Consider the following 21,756-nt stretch of genomic DNA (forward strand, 5'->3'; position numbering starts at 1 on the left):
AGTGAAGTGATTCATATCACATGCTCTTTGTAATGGACATACTCTGTGTAATGGAGATCAAATATACATATCAATCACACATGTTCATCAGAATTTTTCCTATCATAAAAAGGCAGTCATAAAGTATTATACATTTCTGCATTATACAGTGTGTTTGTTTGTCTGCACATCTATACGAGATCCCCGTATCTGGGGAGTTGAGCCTCACTTCTGTGCATCAAATTACAGGCTGCAGGCTGTAGCATCATGCACCCCCTCCCTGCCCGCAGTCCGTTACCGTGGCAACGGACACTTGGAAAGGTGGGTCGCTGTCCGTGGTGCTGAACATCGCGGTCCCCTGAGGAAAGGACGAATGAAGGGAGGGTTTTGGGAAGATCATAAGGAAGACCAAATAAATAAATCGCTCACGAATGAAAACTCAGTAACAACATTGTAGTTTTTTTTTGTTTAATTATTTTAACATGTAAATATATATATATATATATATATATATATATATATATATATATATATATATATATATATATATATGTATATATATATATATATATATATATATATATATATATATATGTGTGTGTGTGTGTGTGTGTGTGTGTGTGTGTGTGTGTAATTCCTTATAAAATCATTTTCTCCTCTTTAACCCACGTTCCACCATCTATCTTTTACTCGGTCGCTATAGAGACAGGCTCCCGCTGCCTAGAAACCAGCAGTCAGCTGGATTTCTCAGACTGAGGCCTTTTTCTCTGCAGTTTTTTAAGAAAGCATGGTTGTTTTGATGGTGACACAGTTCGCTGAATTGTGGTTTAGAGAAGGCCTGGCAACAGCTAACTTTGTGTGTGTGCGGACCTTCATGATAAAATGCTGAGGATAAATGTGTATGACAAATGAAAACTGTGTGTGTGTGCTGCATCAGTTTTTAATGGGGCTGCACTCTCTCTGTGTGCGTGTGCTGTAAGGCAAGCAGAGAGGAATCTGTGTCAGGAGGAAAAGAGAAGCAAAGAGAGAGATTTTTTTTCTTTTTTCTGTTTGTTCTGACCCACATCACAGAATCAGACACAGGCAATAAGCCAAGTTAATGCTTTATTATTTTTATTTTATTTCTATTATCATTTGTCAGAATTAACAGGAAAAAAAGAGTTTGTGATGATAATCCAAGTGTGGTTACATCTAAATGAAAAGGCTGGAATGAAATGTGATCTGTCTGATTATCTTCAATGTATTACATCATCTGCAGTGATGACCTCATCTTTACCCACTCAAACAAAAGGACACTCACCTACCACCCCATACAGATGAAAAACATGCAAAGTTTTCACAATAGGTCACTTTGATTCTATCACTGATGATCAGAAGTAAGATAAGTCATGATCATAAACATGGTGTCTTTTTTCTTCCATGATTATAAGTTAATCATACTGGTATATTGTACAAACAACATGTTTTTAGTTTTTTACTCCAGTGCATGTGTTCAATTGGGCTACAGACAGATTGCTACTCACATACTGAGAAGTCATTTAAAAGCTAAAAACATATTACTAATGCAGTCCCATCACATCTTATGTAATTCTACATGGAGAATGACAGAAAGCACATTATTAAAAAAAAAAAAAAAGATTTTATCAATTGTAAATATGCAGTACAAATGTATCAGCAGATAAGCATGATCAAAGAGGGTCTGGTGAGTTTCTCCGAGGCAGATCATGGATGTGTTCAGCTTTAGGAAGGAAGTTTGTCTGCTTTAGAGCGCAAATGGTGGTAGAAAATAAATTTGAAAAAAAACATTCTCAAAACTGGATTAATCTTAACAGACAGAAGGGGAAATTAAGAAGAAATATATGGGTCTACAGGGCATAAGACAGGGCAGTGCTGTATATAGGTAGTCCATTTTATACCACAAAATGATGCTTTTGGGTAAATGAATTTAGCCAGTGAAAGAAGAGCGACCTACCTGACAATCATTAAACCACAGGAAAACACCCTAATATTTTGTCATTCTACTAGAATGTATCTCTTTTTTTTCTGATTGTCTCAAATAATGTTATTTTACAACACTGCTCATGTCTGAACATTAGCCAATCCTCTGAGACAGCTAGTTTAGAGCCTTGAAATGATTACTTCCTGTTTAAAATACCACACGTAAACATCCAGCATTTGTTTCTCCAGCAGAAAATCTAATGAGAATTGGCCAAATGCATTTTTAAAAGTGCATTGCTTTGACAAGACACACATGCTGTGCATTCCAGTCATTGAACTGACCCCATGACACCCTGACCTCTTGACCTGCCTTGGAAAACTGCCATACACTCAGGAAGCTAGGAATAAATTAAATTTCAGAAAGCCTGCAAACTATTAGAAAAACAACAATACCATATTGTTCACTGAAATTAAAAAATTGATGTCCATATATTGCACAACTGATACAGCCAGCAAATACAACATTTTAACATAAAAAAGCAGCAATATGCAAGTTTATATTAATGCATTAGTATTAATACAAAGTGTTAACACCAGAAAAAAAAAGAAAAAGAAGAAACAAAATTTATATTTGGCTACTTCATATATATATTTGGTTACTTCATTTCAGTTTTTTCACTTGGCATAACTGTCTTTTTTAAAAGCATTTCCATGAATATTAAACACATTTCGTAATATCAGATAATTATACAGTTTATAAGTAAACATTAGCAGTTCTCATCTTTCCTTGTTTTAAAGTAAAAATCAAGCAAGTAAAAGTCATCCACCACCTTGAGTACTCTTTACATTTGGCCCTATTTCAAAGATTTAGTGAAGTCTGGTGGTCATTATCTCTGAAATAGTGTGGAGTTTTAATATAGGACAAAAAGAAGGAACTCACTCTTTAACAGTCTTTAGTAGAAGTCATGGGGTTTTTATCCGAGACCGAAATCTTGGGCAGCCGAAAGTGGCTACTTAATGAATCTCCTAAACTCTTAGTAACTACTGTGCTGTGTCTGCATTTGTGCATTCACAAATGTCACCAGTCACCACAGAATTACAACAATACTCCACTCTTTCTGTGTCAGATCAGTGCTTAGATTTAACAAATCTTTACATACTGAATCTAAAAAATACAGACACAAACAGTAACATAGAACACTACAGAGAAGAGCAAAGACTCTTAAATATGCCTCTTTTGAATAAACTGGATAACATTTGCATTATTCTGATGGAAGTCTTTATGAGATCCAAGAAAACACATAAGAAAGGCTTTGTACATCTGTTGCATGGAAAGAGAAGCTTTCAGTGTCCAAATTCAGTCTAGCAAAAGCTCCGCCCTCTATCTCTCAACAGGGCTGAATCATTTAATCCTCTGTGCTCATTTAATATCATTCACATTGAAAAAATAAATAAATAAATAAAAATAAATCCCAGTCATTAGTCTCTCTATGAGCATGAGTGAGTGACTTGATTTTCAGATTTTAGTGAGGTTTACACAATGTTTGCTTATGTGGTAAATTAATCTAATTGCAAGCATGTTTAGATCAATTTACCAGAAAAAAAGACATACCATTGATTAAGAAGTTGTTGTTTTTTTTTGTTTTTTTTGCAATTCAACGTCCACGTCAGTTAATGTGAGAATATTCTGTTAATAATTTCTCTCCCCAATGTCTTTACCAGTCATTAAATATAACAAAGATCTACTGTGTAGCTTTAACCATGCAAACATAAGCATACTGGATTTGCAGAAAAGTTTCTTTAATAAAGACATGAGCTGTGCTGTTTGAATATATGAATTTGTGTGTGTGTGTGTGTGTGTGTGTGTGTGTGTGTGTGTGTGTGTGTGTGTGTGTGTGTGTGTGTGTGTGTGTTCACCAGTCCAGTCCAAGTCCAACTCTGACCGGTCAGGTGTAAGAGTGTCTCTTAGTATCATAGGCAAAATATCTTCGTCATTCCTCTGGACAGATCAACAATGAGCTTTTTAAGCAAAGTGAGGGAAAACTCTCCGAACACTGACATGAAGATGTAGGCATCACCCAGGGTTGGTTTAATCTCTGTAGGATCGTGCAGGTGAATATGATGGATACAGGTGGATGTTGCTTCGGCAATACGGTTGGGTGGATCCTCAGCTGGAACTGCTGCTGGTGGTGGTGGACGCCTGTCAACGAGAAAGAAAAACTGGACGTAAGAGCCTAGACTTCAAATATTATTCATTTAGTGATAGGCCAGAATCTGAACACATCTCATGCAACCAAGGCCTGTCACTTAAAGGCTTCAGGCAAAACAGAAGGTGGAACCTTGGTTTGATTGACAGGTGACAGAGGGGTGGGTTGATCAATGAAAACCATGCTCAGCTATCAGGTGAGGGTGGTTGGGGTGATGGAAGGGCAGTGAGCTGAAAACTGGGTGGTTGTTATTCGTTTTGCATCATTCTGATTCATTTGTGAAGAAAAAATCAACAGAACCAATATGTGAAATTGGAATCCACCAGTCAATTCACCATCCATTCAAACACACAAGTAGACAAACCATTCAACAAACAGGCTGAGGAGCTCATAATGATGTTTAGTAGATGAACAATCAGTACATATATCATTAAAACCCACATCATGCACTAGAGCCATATTTGCTAAAAACACTCTTCCTAATCAGTGTTTAAAGGAATGCAATTCTGCCTTTTAATAAACCGTCTGTCATTTCAAAACAGACTTTTTCGTCAGTGGAACACAAAAAGAAAAAAATGTCCTGGATGCTTTTTTTCAGAATATGAAAGTGAATGAAAACAGAGACAAGAATCAGTTGGTTTTTAATATTTTTGGGGGAACTTGACATCCTCCATTCCTCGTCACTTTCACAGTAGAGAAAAAAGAGCAGCGTAAATATTCTTCCACGAAACAAAGAAAATCATCCAAATTTGGAAAGACATGAGGGTGAGTACATTATAAATTTTTACTTTTGGGTGAAATTTCTTTAACCGATTAAGGAATGCATTTTGCATATGAGCAACATATTCACCCCCAGCCACTGTCAATCAAACCATGGAAAATCAGAGTTATCATTAGCATTTTTGCTGGTCACAGGCGTCTATAAAAGTTGGGTTTTGTGAGGCTGCATAACATTATTTGTAGTGAAGAAAAAAAAACTGCGGGTTTCAGTTTTGAGTTCCACAAGTGGGGGAAAAAATGCACACATTTTGTTCATAAATACTGCAGAGTTTAAATCTAGCAGCCCGTGCATCTAAATAGCTCAGAGGACCAAGTTAAATGTCAAACTGAGTGTTGATGTTGACCTGTTGAAGCATTTATCTTCATCTAAACTGAAGAAAACTGATTTGACTTCATTTGTATAAATTGTAAGCTTGGCTCCTCCTACAACAGGACAAGGCAAACACCACTGACAAAAATTACCAACCACAAAGAGAAACACACAGAGTCATATATATTTCAGTAAAGGTCAATGGGCCCTGCGATCAGGCGCTCCAGAAATCGAGAGAATGGTGAAGTCAGGGCTGCATACCTCCAGCGGAAGAAGGGACCTCGTTCATTTTGAGTACTTTAAAACGGAAACAAAAACAGAAACATACATTTTAATATGTAGGTTTTAGCACAATAATTTTGATGAATTTCACTGAACACTTTTCTGTCAACAAAACCTCAATCCACATTGATTTTGACTTATCTATATCAGTCTAAGCATGGTGTAAAAGATCTACAGTGGATTAAAAAAATCAAATCCAGAAAATGTTTTGTTGTCCTCTCCTTGTCTGAATTATTGGGGATTCCAGGTAACCTGAGATACAATGTGAGAAATGTTAAAGCATAACAGATGAAGGAAAACAAACTACATTATGCAATCCACTAAAAATCACTAAGAATGAGAGGAGAGACAGATTAAAAATACATTGTTTACATGAAAAAAGACTGCACAAAAATAATAGGAAAAATTTAACTTTCTAATTTTGGCATTCAAATAACTTACCTGTCCTTCAGGTAACACTCACTAACAAAAGATAACAAGTTAAAGAAATTCCACAGTAAAAAAAAAAAAAAAAAAAAAAAACATATTTAAAAATGGCAAGTGGTTAAATTCAAATATATTAATGTTCTGTAAAGAAAACATTATCCATATTTAATACATTCATGGAAAATAAATAAAAAAAGAAAATAAAAATTAGCTAAAAAATTTCTTGTGAAGTGTCACAGCAAGTGATTTATGCCAGTGCCAAGAAACACGGTGGACCCAAAAGTTTTTGGATACTTAAGCAAAACTTAATATATATTAAAAAAAATACTTTGTTTATTTATGCAATAAAACTCAAAAATTATATGAGCGATACACTTAAAACAATTATAGTAACAATAACTGATGTTCAAACATAACTGAACATTAAACATTAATAGATGTTTCCCTTTACTCAAAAACGCACAAAGTGCACTTAATTTCAATATTTACTCTCCATATCCAGCCAAATGCAAAGCATGCTGGGAACTAACAATCACTGCCAAAATAAAACTGCAAAATTAGTAGCCTTCTTTCCTTATTTTTTTATTTTTTTTAAAGCTTAATCAGTTTCTCAATTCAAGCCTCCAAACTGCTTAAGTTTCCTTAAAAAATATGAGCAAAACAATCTCTTGGTTTTATTAGTTAAACGACTGATTCATGATTCATTTTACAGAGAAGTAGCAACTGCCAATGTGTGATTTAACTATCCGAATATTCTTGGGTCCACTTAGTTTGCTTTTGTGTGTGTGTGTGTGTGTGTGTGTGTGTGTGTGTGTGTGTGTGTGTGTGTGTGTGTGTGTGTGTAACAAAAAAAAAAAAACTTGGAACATATAATATAAAGAGATTTAAGCACACATTTATCGCAACATTTGTAAACATCAGAACTACAGCTGAAATGGCAAGAGCAGGTCAGAAAGTATGTCAACCAGCTCTGAGGGAGAAGCAACAGGTCACAACACACTTGCACAAATGTACATTTCATATGCACACACACAGAGACAGTCTCTTTGTCTATGGCAACGCAGCAGCTCAGTTAGAAGGAAGATGAGTGTATATGTACAACAGGTAAGATACCTGATGGGGCTGTAGAATTGTAGAATCAGAATAAACAGCAAAAAAAAAAAACTTTTCCAAGAAGGCAATGTTTACTTCTGTAATTTTGTCTGAACAGATGCAAGCGTAAATATTTGCATATTAATATACAAATATGTGTATGTGAAACTTTAAGACAAGGAAACAGTGAAGTTTAATTGATTGTAAATAAAAAGAAAAGTACTGGATTGAGTCCAGAAGAAATTTTACAAAGAGAAAATATGTATATACATACAGTATACAAACTCCTAAAGTACAATAGATGATGTGCTAAGAATGACTGAAACACGCCCAATTCAACTTCAGAAAAACTTCACAAGAAAGTTCACAGGAAAGCTGAAAAATGTAATGTGAATGTGTACTTGAAAGGCAGAAGCTTAAGATTGAAAAGTCAAACTGTATACCGTTTTCTGGCTTCTTTGAAGAATTAGTTCACCTGTTGATGGTTTAAGCCTACCTGTAGAGTAGAAGCAGCTGAGTCGCTGGTCTCGGTCAGTCCTGTGCTCCTCGGTAAACTGGACACGATGTATCTCGCTCCCTTTGGCACAGGCTGTCTGACCACCAGCTTTCCTTTCCTCGTCTCTGCTAGAAATAAACTGTACCAGTAGGCATCGTTGGAGACCAGAGTGGAATCCGCGAGGGTCGAGTTCCTCTCGCTGCTGATCACACTGTTCCTGCACGGAGGAGCCGCTTTGCTGGGCTTCGTTTTCTGACACTTCAGCACGATGGTGACCAATATAGTGATGAGTAAAAGAAATGAAACAGAGCCCAGCCCGATCACCAGATACAGGTTTAAATCTGAGAAGATGTCATATCCCAAAGGCACCTCAGTCATGTCAGCATAGGTTTTAAGGGCGGTCTCCACCGTGGACAGTTTGACGGTGACTGTAGCAGAGAGCGCGGGCTCTCCGTTGTCCTTGGCGATCACAACCAGCTGCTGGTGGCGCGAGTCTCTGTAACTGAACATTCTCATGGTCCGGATCTCTCCGTTATATTGATCCAAGCTGAATAATGTGGCGTCAGTGTTGTGGAGAAACTGGTACGTGATTCGAGAGTTGTGCACTGAATCAGAGTCTATGGCGATGACTTTGGCTATCAGAGTCCCTTTATCGGTGGATCTCGGGATCTTTTCCTCCACCACCGAGCCGCGCGCGCGCCATGGAGACACTATAAGCGGCGTGTTGTCGTTCTGATCCAAGATAATAATGTGAACGGTCACGTTACTGCTGAGCGGAGGAACACCAGAGTCTCTGGCCTCGATGTGGAAAAGGAACTCCTTCTCTATCTCATAGTCAAACGTCTTTAGCGCGTAAAGATTGCCGTTCTCTGGGTTAATAGAGAACAGCATGGACATGGAGGTGTTCACTATTTCCTTCTCTATTATAAAATAGACTAGATACTGATTTTCATGGAGATCTGGATCTATAGCAGTTAAAGAGCTCAGTAAAGCTCCAGGCGCGTTATTCTCCATAACAGGTATCGTGTAGAATGTCTGTGGGAATTGAGGGACATTGTCGTTAATGTCCAGTAGCTCTAAAGTTATAGTTTCATTATCAGATAACGGCGGGTTGCCCCTGTCAGTCACGGTAATAGTGATGTCATATTCTGGAACCTTTTCACGGTCTAACGGTTCTGAAACTAATAATTCATAATAATTATCAGACGATTCTTTGAGCGCAAAAGGTAAATCATCAGAAATATGAATATCTACCTGTCCATTTTCTCCTGAGTCTTTATCACTCACACTAACAACTGCGATTACTGTATTAACAGGTATATCCTCTTTAACTGGACTTGAGAACGATTTTATAGAAATTTCAGGATGATTGTCATTCATATCATTTATCAATATAGTCAATTTACAATGTCCAGATAAGGGATTTGCCCCCTTATCAGTAGCAATGACCTCCATATCATAAATCTTAAAATCCTCATAGCTAACAATTTCTTTGATTCTAATTTCACCATTTTCAGGATTTAAACTAAATGTTTGTTGTGTTTTTTCAGAGGTATACAGGCTGAATGCATAAACTATATCTGAATTTGAACCCTCGTCTAAGTCTGATGCGATTAATTTCAAAACAAGACTTCCAATCGGGGAGTTTTCTGTAAGGTTAATGGCATAACTGTCTTTGTCAAATTTTGGGGCGTTGTCATTCACATCTAACACGCGCACAATAATGCTTGCAGTTCCAGAACGAGCGGGGACTCCTCCATCTACAGCAGTGAGTATCATATTATGCGTTGCCTGTTTCTCGCGGTCTAATGGCTTTTTTAAGACTAAATTGGTAAATTGTGATCCGTCCCTTCCAGACTGTATGTCAATATCAAAATGCTCACTTTCAGTTAGATAGTATGTTTTGATTGAATTTGAGCCAAAGTCTGGATCTACAGCGTTATTCAGAGAGAATCGTTCGCCAACTGGGGTAGATTCAGAAATATCAAGGTGCATTGTATCCCTCCTGAAGTGCGGTGCATTGTCATTGATATCCAGTATTTCAAGCTCAATATTGTATATTCTCTCTGGGTTATCGACTGTCACATCCATCTTTAAAAAACAGGACGATGTCTTGAAGTTGCACAGATATTCTCGGTCTATTTTCTGCGCAATATAAAGATCTCCGGTTTCTTTGTTAATGTCCAAATATTTTCTGTTACTAATGACATCCAATCGTATTCGTCGTTTGGTTAAAGTGTTTAAATCTAACCCCAAATCTGTGGCTAGATTAGCCACAACGGATCCAGCTAACATTTCTTCAGGAATAGAGTAATGTGTGACGGCAGACGTAATGCCAAAGAACGCAGGGAACAGAAGGAAGATGAACACGTACCTCTTATCATCAGCGATCACAGCAGCGAATCTCTTCATATTGACTGGTTGTTTTAACAGACAGACAAAATTTCTAAAAAAATCACGAGACGGCACAAAAATGAACAGCTGATTATTTCCAGGTCATAGACTCAACTGAACACAAACTTGAATCGTATTCTGCACACAGCACGAACTACAACAGGATCACCTCCCTCAAGACTGAAATGAAACGCACGTCTCCTGCTGATTATGCGTCATGGTGGCTGAAAAATGTACCACTAAACATGAGTTTTTGTTGGTGAACAGCGACACATGGTGCCAAGTTTGTATATAATGTATGATTGTGTTTTTAGCTGCAAAGAAACGCTTATTTTAAGATAACTCCTTTGTTGTTATTTTTGTTTCTATTAGACTGCAAACGAAGGTTAAAGGAAATTACAGATGCCCAAAATACGCTGAAATAATAATATTAATAATAAAAAAGGATATATAAATTGAATTAAAGTTCATAAGAATGTGTCTCTTACCTGTAGAGTAGAAGCAGCTGAGTCACTGGTCTCGGTCAGTCCTGTGCTCCTCGGTAAACTGGACACGATGTATCTCGCTCCCTTTGGCACAGGCTGTCTGACCACCAGCTTTCCTTTCCTTGTCTCTGCTAGAAATAAACTGTACCAGTAGGCATCGTTGGAGACCAGAGTGGAATCCGCGATGGTCGAGTTCCTCTCGCTGCTGATCACACTGTTCCTGCACGGAGGAGCCGCTTTGCTGGGCTTCGTTTTCTGACACTTCAGCACGATGGTGACCAATATAGTGATGAGTAAAAGAAATGAAACAGAGCCCAGTCCGATCACCAGATACAGGTTTAAATCTGAGAAGATGTCATATCCCAAAGGCACCTCAGTCATGTCAGCATAGGTTTTAAGGGCGGTCTCCACCGTGGACAGTTTGACGGTGACTGTAGCAGAGAGCGCGGGCTCTCCGTTGTCCTTGGCGATCACAACCAGCTGCTGGTGGCGCGAGTCTCTGTAACTGAACATTCTCATGGTCCGGATCTCTCCGTTATATTGATCCAAGCTGAATAATGTGGCGTCAGTGTTGTGGAGAAACTGGTACGTGATTCGAGAGTTGTGCACTGAATCAGAGTCTATGGCGATGACTTTGGCTATCAGAGTCCCTTTATCGGTGGATCTCCGGATCTTTTCCTCCACCACCGAGCCGCGCGCGCGCCATGGAGACACTATAAGCGGCGTGTTGTCGTTCTGATCCATGATAATAATGTGAACGGTCACGTTACTGCTGAGCGGAGGAACACCAGAGTCTCTGGCCTCGATGTGGAAAAGGAACTCCTTCTCTATCTCATAGTCAAACGTCTTTAGCGCGTAAAGATTGCCGTTCTCTGGGTTAATAGAGAACAATATGGACATGGAGGTGTTCACTATTTCCTTCTCTATTATAAAATAGACTAGATACTGATTTTCATGGAGATCTGGATCTATAGCAGTTAAAGAGCTCAGTAAAGCTCCAGGCGCGTTATTCTCCATAACAGGTATCGTGTAGAATGTCTGTGGGAATTGAGGGACATTGTCGTTAATGTCCAGTAGCTCTAAAGTTATAGTTTCATTATCAGATAACGGCGGGTTGCCCCTGTCAGTCACGGTAATAGTGATGTCATATTCTGGAACCTTTTCACGGTCTAACGGTTCTGAAACTAATAATTCATAATAATTATCAGACGATTCTTTGAGCGCAAAAGGTAAATCATCAGAAATGTGAATATCTACCTGTCCATTTTCTCCTGAGTCTTTATCACTTACACTAACAACTGCGATTACTGTATTAACAGGTACATCCTCTTTAACTGGACTCTGAAATGATTTAATTGAAATTTCTGGGTGATTGTCATTCATGTCGGTAATTATAATGGATAATTTACATTGACCGGATAATGGATTAGTTCCTTTATCTGATGCTATAACCTCCATATTGTAAATCTTAAAGTCTTCATAATTAACAATCTCCTTCACTCTAATTTCACCACTATCAGGATTTAAGCTGAAAGCTTTCTGTGTCTTCTCCGATGTATACAGACTAAATGAATACACAAGGTCGGCATTAGAACCCTCATCTAGATCTGTTGCATTTAATTTAACAACCAGGCTGCCTATGGGTGAGTTTTCATTTAAACTGAGGGTGTAACTCTCCTGATCAAATTTAGGGGCGTTGTCATTTGAATCCAACACACGAACGACGATACTAGCCGTTCCTGAACGCGGAGGGACTCCGCCATCCACTGCTGTCAGTATCAGATTATGAACTGCTTGAGTTTCACGATCTAGTGCCTTTCTTAAAATTAAATCAGCAAATTTGGAGCCGTCCCTCCCAGACTGAATTTCAATATCAAAGTGCTCCTTCTGGCTCAGATAATAAGTTTTAACCGAGTTGGAACCAACATCAGAATCCACTGCATTACTGACAGAAAATCGCTCACCCGCAGGTGTAGATTCAGTGATATCTAAATTGATTATGTCTCGTCGAAATTGAGGGTTATTGTCATTTATATCCGTGATTTCCAGTTCTACGTAAAATATTCGCTCAGGGTTCTCCACCATGACTTCCATTTTTAAAAAGCAAGTGGTTTTGGCAGGACATAGATATTCACGATCAATCTTCTCTAGTATGTACAGCTCCCCCCTGTCTCTGTTTATGGCGAGGTATTTCTTGTTGGCAATAACATCTAATCGGACGTTTCGTTTAACCAAAGTCTGTACATCAAGTCCCAAATCAGTGGCTAAATTTGCCACTACAGATCCCACTTCCATCTCCTCTGGAATAGAATAGTGAGTAACAGCCAGGGCGGATTGATAAAATACTGATACAAGTAATAACAGCGAGACATACCTTCTCCATGACCGGGTTTTCAAATCAGAATCCATTGTCTGATCAAATGCTTATAGTGCAAAGACAAAGCAGTTAATGGAGCAACAAAGCACTGGATATGACTCCAAAATGATATGCAAAAATAACTGTTAGTGAAGCGATAAAATATTTAAAGCTTTGTCGACGTAAACCGAAATATTTCGTCTTCAGCCAGAGACGCAGAAAACAAGGGTTCTTTGCAAAATGGCCAACTGTGATAATGACGTTGAAATTACGCTCGCGGTGATGTACAATTTGTGAGACTACAGCGCCACTTGGCGCACACACATTGAGGTGCCTTAACAATTGTACCCCTTTATATTACAGTATACACTAACTATTTATTATGAAACTTTTTTATATATTCTAAAAAAGTACCATTATTGAAATATTCTTACCTCAGATTGGGTGCTTCATAAGTCATAATACTTGTGCATAAAATAATAAAAATGTAGACTATAAAATGTGATTGTCTTACCTGTAGAGTAGAAGCAGCTGAGTCGCTGGTCTCGGTCAGTCCTGTGCTCCTCGGTAAACTGGACACGATGTATCTCGCTCCCTTTGGCACAGGCTGTCTGACCACCAGCTTTCCTTTCCTCGTCTCTGCTAGAAATAAACTGTACCAGTAGGCATCGTTGGAGACCAGAGTGGAATCCGCGATGGTCGAGTTCCTCTCGCTGCTGATCACACTGTTCCTGCACGGAGGAGCCGCTTTGCTGGGCTTCGTTTTCTGACACTTCAGCACGATGGTGACCAATATAGTGATGAGTAAAAGAAATGAAACAGAGCCCAGCCCGATCACCAGATACAGGTTTAAATCTGAGAAGATGTCATATCCCAAAGGCACCTCAGTCATGTCAGCATAGGTTTTAAGGGCGGTCTCCACCGTGGACAGTTTGACGGTGACTGTAGCAGAGAGCGCGGGCTCTCCGTTGTCCTTGGCGATCACAACCAGCTGCTGGTGGCGCGAGTCTCTGTAACTGAACATTCTCATGGTCCGGATCTCTCCGTTATATTGATCCAAGCTGAATAATGTGGCGTCAGTGTTGTGGAGAAACTGGTACGTGATTCGAGAGTTGTGCACTGAATCAGAGTCTATGGCGATGACTTTGGCTATCAGAGTCCCTTTATCGGTGGATCTCGGGATCTTTTCCTCCACCACCGAGCCGCGCGCGCGCCATGGAGACACTATAAGCGGCGTGTTGTCGTTCTGATCCATGATAATAATGTGAACGGTCACGTTACTGCTGAGCGGAGGAACACCAGAGTCTCTGGCCTCGATGTGGAAAAGGAACTCCTTCTCTATCTCATAGTCAAACGTCTTTAGCGCGTAAAGATTGCCGTTCTCTGGGTTAATAGAGAACAGCATGGACATGGAGGTGTTCACTATTTCCTTCTCTATTATAAAATAGACTAGATACTGATTTTCATGGAGATCTGGATCTATAGCAGTTAAAGAGCTCAGTAAAGCTCCAGGCGCGTTATTCTCCATAACAGGTATCGTGTAGAATGTCTGTGGGAATTGAGGGACATTGTCGTTAATGTCCAGTAGCTCTAAAGTTATAGTTTCATTATCAGATAACGGCGGGTTGCCCCTGTCAGTCACGGTAATAGTTATGTCATATTCTGGAACCTTTTCACGGTCTAACGGTTCTGAAACTAATAATTCATAATAATTATCAGACGATTCTTTGAGCGCAAAAGGTAAATCATCAGAAATGTGAATATATACCTGCCCATTTTCTCCTGAGTCTTTATCACTTACACTAACAACTGCGATTACTGTATTAACAGGCACATCCTCTTTAACTGGACTCTGAAATGATTTAATTGAAATTTCTGGGTGATTGTCATTTATATCTGTGACTAAAATATTTACTTTACACTTTCCAGAAAGACTATTAGACCCTTTGTCTGTTGCTATAATTTCCATATTATAGATCCTGAAATCCTCGTAGTTAATAATTTCTTTCACTCTGATTTCTCCATTGTCAGGATTCAGACTGAATGTCTGCTGAGTTTTTTCTGAGGTATATAGACTAAAAGAGTAAAATATATCTGAATTTGTTCCTTCATCTTTATCTGTGGCGTTTAATTTCACTACAAGGCTACCAATAGGTGCGTTTTCTGTTAGATTTATAGTGTAACTTTCTTTGCCGAATTGAGGGGCGTTGTCATTCGTGTCCAGAACGCGCACAATAATGCTAGCAGTGCCAGAGCGCGCGGGGACTCCGCCATCCACAGCAGTTAGTATCAGATTATGTGAAGCTTGTTTTTCTCTGTTTAATGACTTTTTCAGTATTAAGTCTGCAAACTTAGATCCGTCTCGTCCAGTCTGAATCACAATACTAAAATGGTCGTTTTCACTGAGATAGTAGGTCTTTACGGAATTTGAACCTGTGTCAGGGTCTACAGCATTTGTGAGGGAAAACCTCTCCCCTATTGCCGTTGCCTCTGATATATCTAAATGCATCGTATCCCGACGAAAACGTGGCGCATTATCATTTATGTCCATTATCTCAAGTTCAATATTAAACATTCGAATAGGATTCTCTAATGTGGCATCCACTTTAAGAACGCATGTTGTAGCTGATTTTGATGTGCACAGATATTCTCTGTCAATCTTTTCTAAAATGTACAGCTCCCCAGTATCTTTGTTAACGTCAAGATATTTTTTATTAGCGACGACATCCAACCGTATTTTGCGTTTACTAAGACTATTCAAATCCAATCCCAAATCAGACACCAAATTTGCAACCACAGACCCTTCGTCCATTTCTTCGGGAATTGTGTAGTGAGTAACAGCAGCTGCTGTCTGAAACACAGCAGCAAGGAATACGAAGATCGAGACGTACCTTAACCATAGCAGTGCTTTCGGTTCCATTGTTTTGATTTTCCTGAAAGGGCACACAGAAAGCAGGTCCAAAGAGTTCCTAAACGTGGATATTGTTCAAGAAAATAATTCGTGCAATGTAAGAAAATACAACTGGACCATTATATGAAAGAGCGAATGGTCCTGCCTGAAAGAAAGGCTGCAATAATGCCCACAGATCAAGAACCGAAGATGGCGACGATGGCAGAATGACTAGAAAAGTATTTTCTTGGTGGACAGCGACTCTGTGCGCAGAGGATCGAGGAGTGCAGCCTTAAGACTATAATTAGAAAAGTATTCTAAAATAGGGTTACGTTGGTTAAGGTATTTATCAAGAAATTTCAAAAAAGTGGGGAAAAAATATATAATATATATAATGAAGCTTTTCATATACTATATGCAAATAAGAGCAAATGCACGTCAGGTCATTTTCAAAAGTGTGCCAATAAAAATGCATTACGCAACAGGTAATTTATACCAGTAAGAGTCCCCTGATTTAGAAACATTTGTAGCTTGAAAGCAGCTGAATTATCTATTAAAATAAGTAGCTACTCTGCATTACGTAAAAGTTATGCAAAATATGTATTATCTTCTTATCTACATTTTCAGAAGATTCATTGTCAAGTCCTATCAAAATAAAAGTAAATACGCATGTGCAAAGTTGAACGTAAATGGGCATTTTACGTCACTAAAAAATAAATATGACTACTATCATATATATATATATATATATATATATATATATATATATATATATATATATATATATATATATATATATATTACTTTTTTTATTTTTCTTTCACTTTGTGACAGTTTACCTGTAGAGTAGAAGCAGCTGAGTCGCTGGTCTCGGTCAGTCCTGTGCTCCTCGGTAAACTGGACACGATGTATCTCGCTCCCTTTGGCACAGGCTGTCTGACCACCAGCTTTCCTTTCCTCGTCTCTGCTAAAAATAAACTGTACCAGTAGGCATCGTTGGAGACCAGAGTGGAATCCGCGATGGTCGAGTTCCTCTCGCTGCTGATCACACTGTTCCTGCACGGAGGAGCCGCTTTGCTGGGCTTCGTTTTCTGACACTTCAGCACGATGGTGACCAATATAGTGATGAGTAAAAGAAATGAAACAGAGCCCAGCCCGATCACCAGATACAGGTTTAAATCTGAGAAGATGTCATATCCCAAAGGCACCTCAGTCATGTCAGCATAGGTTTTAAGGGCGGTCTCCACCGTGGACAGTTTGACGGTGACTGTAGCAGAGAGCGCGGGCTCTCCGTTGTCCTTGGCGATCACAACCAGCTGCTGGTGGCGCGAGTCTCTGTAACTGAACATTCTCATGGTCCGGATCTCTCCGTTATATTGATCCAAGCTGAATAATGTGGCGTCAGTGTTGTGGAGAAACTGGTACGTGATTCGAGAGTTGTGCACTGAATCAGAGTCTATGGCGATGACTTTGGCTATCAGAGTCCCTTTATCGGTGGATCTCGGGATCTTTTCCTCCACCACCGAGCCGCGCGCGCGCCATGGAGACACTATAAGCGGCGTGTTGTCGTTCTGATCCATGATAATAATGTGAACGGTCACGTTACTGCTGAGCGGAGGAACACCAGAGTCTCTGGCCTCGATGTGGAAAAGGAACTCCTTCTCTATCTCATAGTCAAACGTCTTTAGCGCGTAAAGATTGCCGTTCTCTGGGTTAATAGAGAACAATATGGACATGGAGGTGTTCACTATTTCCTTCTCTATTATAAAATAGACTAGATACTGATTTTCATGGAGATCTGGATCTATAGCGGTTAAAGAGCTCAGTAAAGCTCCAGGCGCGTTATTCTCCATAACAGGTATCGTGCAGAATGTCTGTGGGAATTGAGGGACATTGTCGTTAATGTCCAGTAGCTCTAAAGTTATAGTTTCATTATCAGATAACGGCGGGTTGCCCCTGTCAGTCACGGTAATAGTGATGTCATATTCTGGAACCTTTTCACGGTCTAACGGTTCTGAAACTAATAATTCATAATAATTATCAGACGATTCTTTGAGCGCAAAAGGTAAATCATCAGAAATATAAATATCTACTTGTCCATTTTCTCCTGAGTCTCTATCACTCACACTAACAACTGCGATTACTGTATTAACAGGTATATCCTCTTTAACTGGATTTGAGAATGATTTTATGGAAATTTCGGGATGATTGTCATTTATATCTGTGATTACAATTTTTACTTTGCATTTTCCAAAGAGACTATTAACTCCTTTATCTGTTGCTATAATTTCCATGTCGTAGATCCTGAAATCCTCATAATTAATCATTTCTTTTACTCGGATTTCTCCATTTTCAGGATTCAGATTGAATGTCTGCTGTGTTTTCTCTGAGGTATACAAACTGTAAGAATAAAGTATATCTGAATTAGATCCTTCATCTTTATCTGTAGCGTTTAATTTCATTACAAGGCTGCCAATAGGTGCGTTTTCTGTTAGATATATATTATAACTGTCTTTATCGAATTGAGGGGCGTTGTCATTAGTGTCCAGAACGCGCACAATAATGCTAGCAGTGCCAGAGCGCGCGGGGACTCCGCCATCCACAGCAGTTAGTATCAGATTATGTAAAGCTTGTTTTTCTCTGTCTAAAGGCTTTTTCAGAATTAAATCAGCAAATTTTGAACCGTCCCTTCCTGTCTGGATTTCAATGTCAAAATGTTCGCTCTCACTCAAATAATACGTTTTAATCGAATTCGAGCCAATATCAGGATCCACCGCATTACTAAGCGAGAACCTCTCCCCGGCCGCTGTAGATTCTGATACATCCAGATGGATGCTATCTCTGCGAAACTGCGGTGCATTATCATTTATGTCTTCAATTTCAAATTCAAAGTTAAATATGCGCACAGGCTTCTCCAGTATCACTTCCATTTTAATAAAACATGTTGTCGCCGTTTTAGATGAACAAAGATATTCTCGATCCATCTTTTGTAATATATAGAGCTCTCCTGTCTCTTTATTGACATCCAGATATTTTTTGTTAGATATAATGTCGAGACGCATGTTTCGTCTGCTTAGTGTTTTCTCATCTAGTCCCAAATCTGACGCCAGATTAGCAACAACAGAGCCTTCCTCCATTTCCTCTGGAATAGAATAGTGTGTAACAGAGGACACTGTGTCCAAAATAGCGAATAAAAACATGAGGACCGTTACATACCTCCAGAACTGTGACTTCACGTATCCTTCCATCCTGCAATGTTTGAGATATCTGTGTTCCTCGAGATCATGAAATTAGTTGAGAAGCGAATGGGGCAAACAGCGGAGCTCTTGTCATGACGCGTTCTTTGTGCGCTTTGCTCCTATAGGAAATCTGTCATGGTGATTGTGATTATGACCAAAAGCGTTTTCTTAGAGGACAGCGACGCTCAGTGAGTTTAGTCTGAACATAAACAATAAGAAGAGAACAGTCTCGCTTGAAATAGGGTTTCTTCTATTTTACTATTTATGTTTTTTTATGCTCGATGCAAAGGAAATATGTGCTGAAGAGCCTCAAAATACCAAGTTGAAAGAACAAAAACATAAATTGTTTAATATGATAAAAAAGATAATTGAGAAGAAATTAAAGTAATTAAAATATGAGAGGAAAAAAATATAATATTTTCTCAACCTGAGAAACACTGAGTATTCTACATTAGGGTACGTCGCACGCGCCCCCTCTTCTCTTACAATCTGAAAGGAAATTGTGGGTGAAACGTTATGTAAATTTTTGTATGATAATTTATTTGGATTGTCTTACCTGTAGAGTAGATGCAGCTGAGTCGCTGGTCTCGGTCAGTCCTGTGCTCCTCGGTAAACTGGACACGATGTATCTCGCTCCCTTTGGCACAGGCTGTCTGACCACCAGCTTTCCTTTCCTTGTCTCTGCTAGAAATAAACTGTACCAGTAGGCATCGTTGGAGACCAGAGTGGAATCCGCGAGGGTCGAGTTCCTCTCGCTGCTGATCACACTGTTCCTGCACGGAGGAGCCGCTTTGCTGGGCTTCGTTTTCTGACACTTCAGCACGATGGTGACCAATATAGTGATGAGTAAAAGAAATGAAACGGAGCCAAGTCCGATCACCAGATACAGGTTTAAATCGGAGAAGATGTCATATCCCAAAGGCACCTCAGTCATGTCAGCATAGGTTTTAAGGGCGGTCTCCACCGTGGACAGTTTGACGGTGACTGTAGCAGAGAGCGCGGGCTCTCCGTTGTCCTTGGCGATCACAACCAGCTGCTGGTGGCGCGAGTCTCTGTAACTGAACATTCTCATGGTCCGGATCTCTCCGTTATATTGATCCAAGCTGAATAATGTGGCGTCAGTGTTGTGGAGAAACTGGTACGTGATTCGAGAGTTGTGCACTGAATCAGAGTCTATGGCGATGACTTTGGCTATCAGAGTTCCTTTATCGGTGGATCTCGGGATCTTTTCCTCCACTACCGAGCCGCGCGCGCGCCATGGAGACACTATAAGCGGCGTGTTGTCGTTCTGATCCATGATAATAATGTGAACGGTCACGTTACTGCTGAGCGGAGGAACACCAGAGTCTCTGGCCTCGATGTGGAAAAGGAACTCCTTCTCTATCTCATAGTCAAACGTCTTTAGCGCGTAAAGATTGCCGTTCTCTGGGTTAATAGAGAACAGCATGGACATGGAGGTGTTCACTATTTCCTTCTCTATTATAAAATAGACTAGATACTGATTTTCATGGAGATCTGGATCTATAGCAGTTAAAGAGCTCAGTAAAGCCCCAGGCGCGTTATTCTCCATAACAGGTATCGTGTAGAATGTCTGTGGGAATTGAGGTGCGTTATCATTGACATCTAGCAAGTGGACCGTTATAGTTTCATTATCAGATAAGGGAGGCCTTCCTTCATCTGTCACAACCAACGTGATCTCATATTCTGGGACTATTTCACGATCTAACGGTTCTGACACCAACAACTCATAGAGGTAGTCAGAGGTTTTCTTTAAAAGAAACGGTAAGGACTTGTTCATTGTCAGATTTATCTTACCGTTATTCCCAGTGTCTCTGTCACTAACACCCACTAGAGCTATAACAGAGCCGACTGGGACGTTTTCATCCACTGTGTTCTTAAGAGATTTTATTTTTATCTCGGGATAGTTAGCCTATCGTTCATATCCTTAACATGCACGGTCACTCTGCATTGACCGGAGTTTGGAACCGGACCATTGTCTTTAGCTTCAACGAACATCTCAAATATTTGCATATCTTCATAATCAATGGTGCCCTTAATTGCAATTTCGCCAGTTTTTGAATTCAACGAGAACATCTCTTGCGTTTTCTCAGAAGTGTAAAGTGTAAATGAGTATGTAAGATCAGCGTTTGGGCCTTCATCAGCATCAGTAGCCTGTAATTTAATAACAACAGTGCCCGCTGGAGAATTTTCACTCATATTCAGAGAATAAACAGCTTGATCAAACTGAGGGGGGTTGTCATTTGTATCTTGGACGCGCACAATGATATCAGCAGTGCCAGAGCGCGCAGGGACGCCGCCATCAATTGCAGCGAGTATCAGATTATGAACAGCCTTCTCTTCCCTGTCTAAAGCCTTCATGAGAACCAAATCGACATATTTTGTACCATCACTACCAGAATGTATATCAACAGTAAAATGTTCACTTTCACTTAATTTATAGATCTTGACTGTATTGGCACCAACGTCCGGGTCAAAAGCATTGGGCAAAGAAAATCTTTCTCCAGTTCTGCGGACTCTGAGACATCTAATTCAATTTTATCTCGCCGGAAATGAGGAGCATTATCGTTAATGTCTGTGATGCCCAATTCAATGTTGAAAATGCGCAATGGGCTTTCAATTATTAAGTCTAATTTTAGAAAACACGTTGTCGTGGTTTTCGTAGGACACATATTTTCCTTATCCATTTTCTCAACAATAAATAGCTCGCCAGTAATTTGATTAACATCAAGATATTTGTTGTTGTGGAAAATATCAAGTTTTACCTCTCGCTGTGCTAGTCCACTAACATCCAGCCCTAAATCAGCGGCTAGATTTGCAACAACGGACCCGCGCTCCATCTCCTCCGGTATGGAATATCGCAT

The 21,756-nt window shown here is 39.5% G+C and overlaps 1 pseudogene; it reads right to left on the reverse strand.

The window, feature by feature from the left end:
• Positions 1-1,075: 1,075 nt before the first annotated feature.
• Positions 1,076-21,756, reverse strand: LOC132114160 (protocadherin alpha-C2-like; annotated as a pseudogene).

This window comes from Carassius carassius, chromosome 33 (assembly GCF_963082965.1).
Source record: "Carassius carassius chromosome 33, fCarCar2.1, whole genome shotgun sequence".
NCBI classification, from domain to species: Eukaryota; Metazoa; Chordata; class Actinopteri; order Cypriniformes; family Cyprinidae; genus Carassius; species Carassius carassius.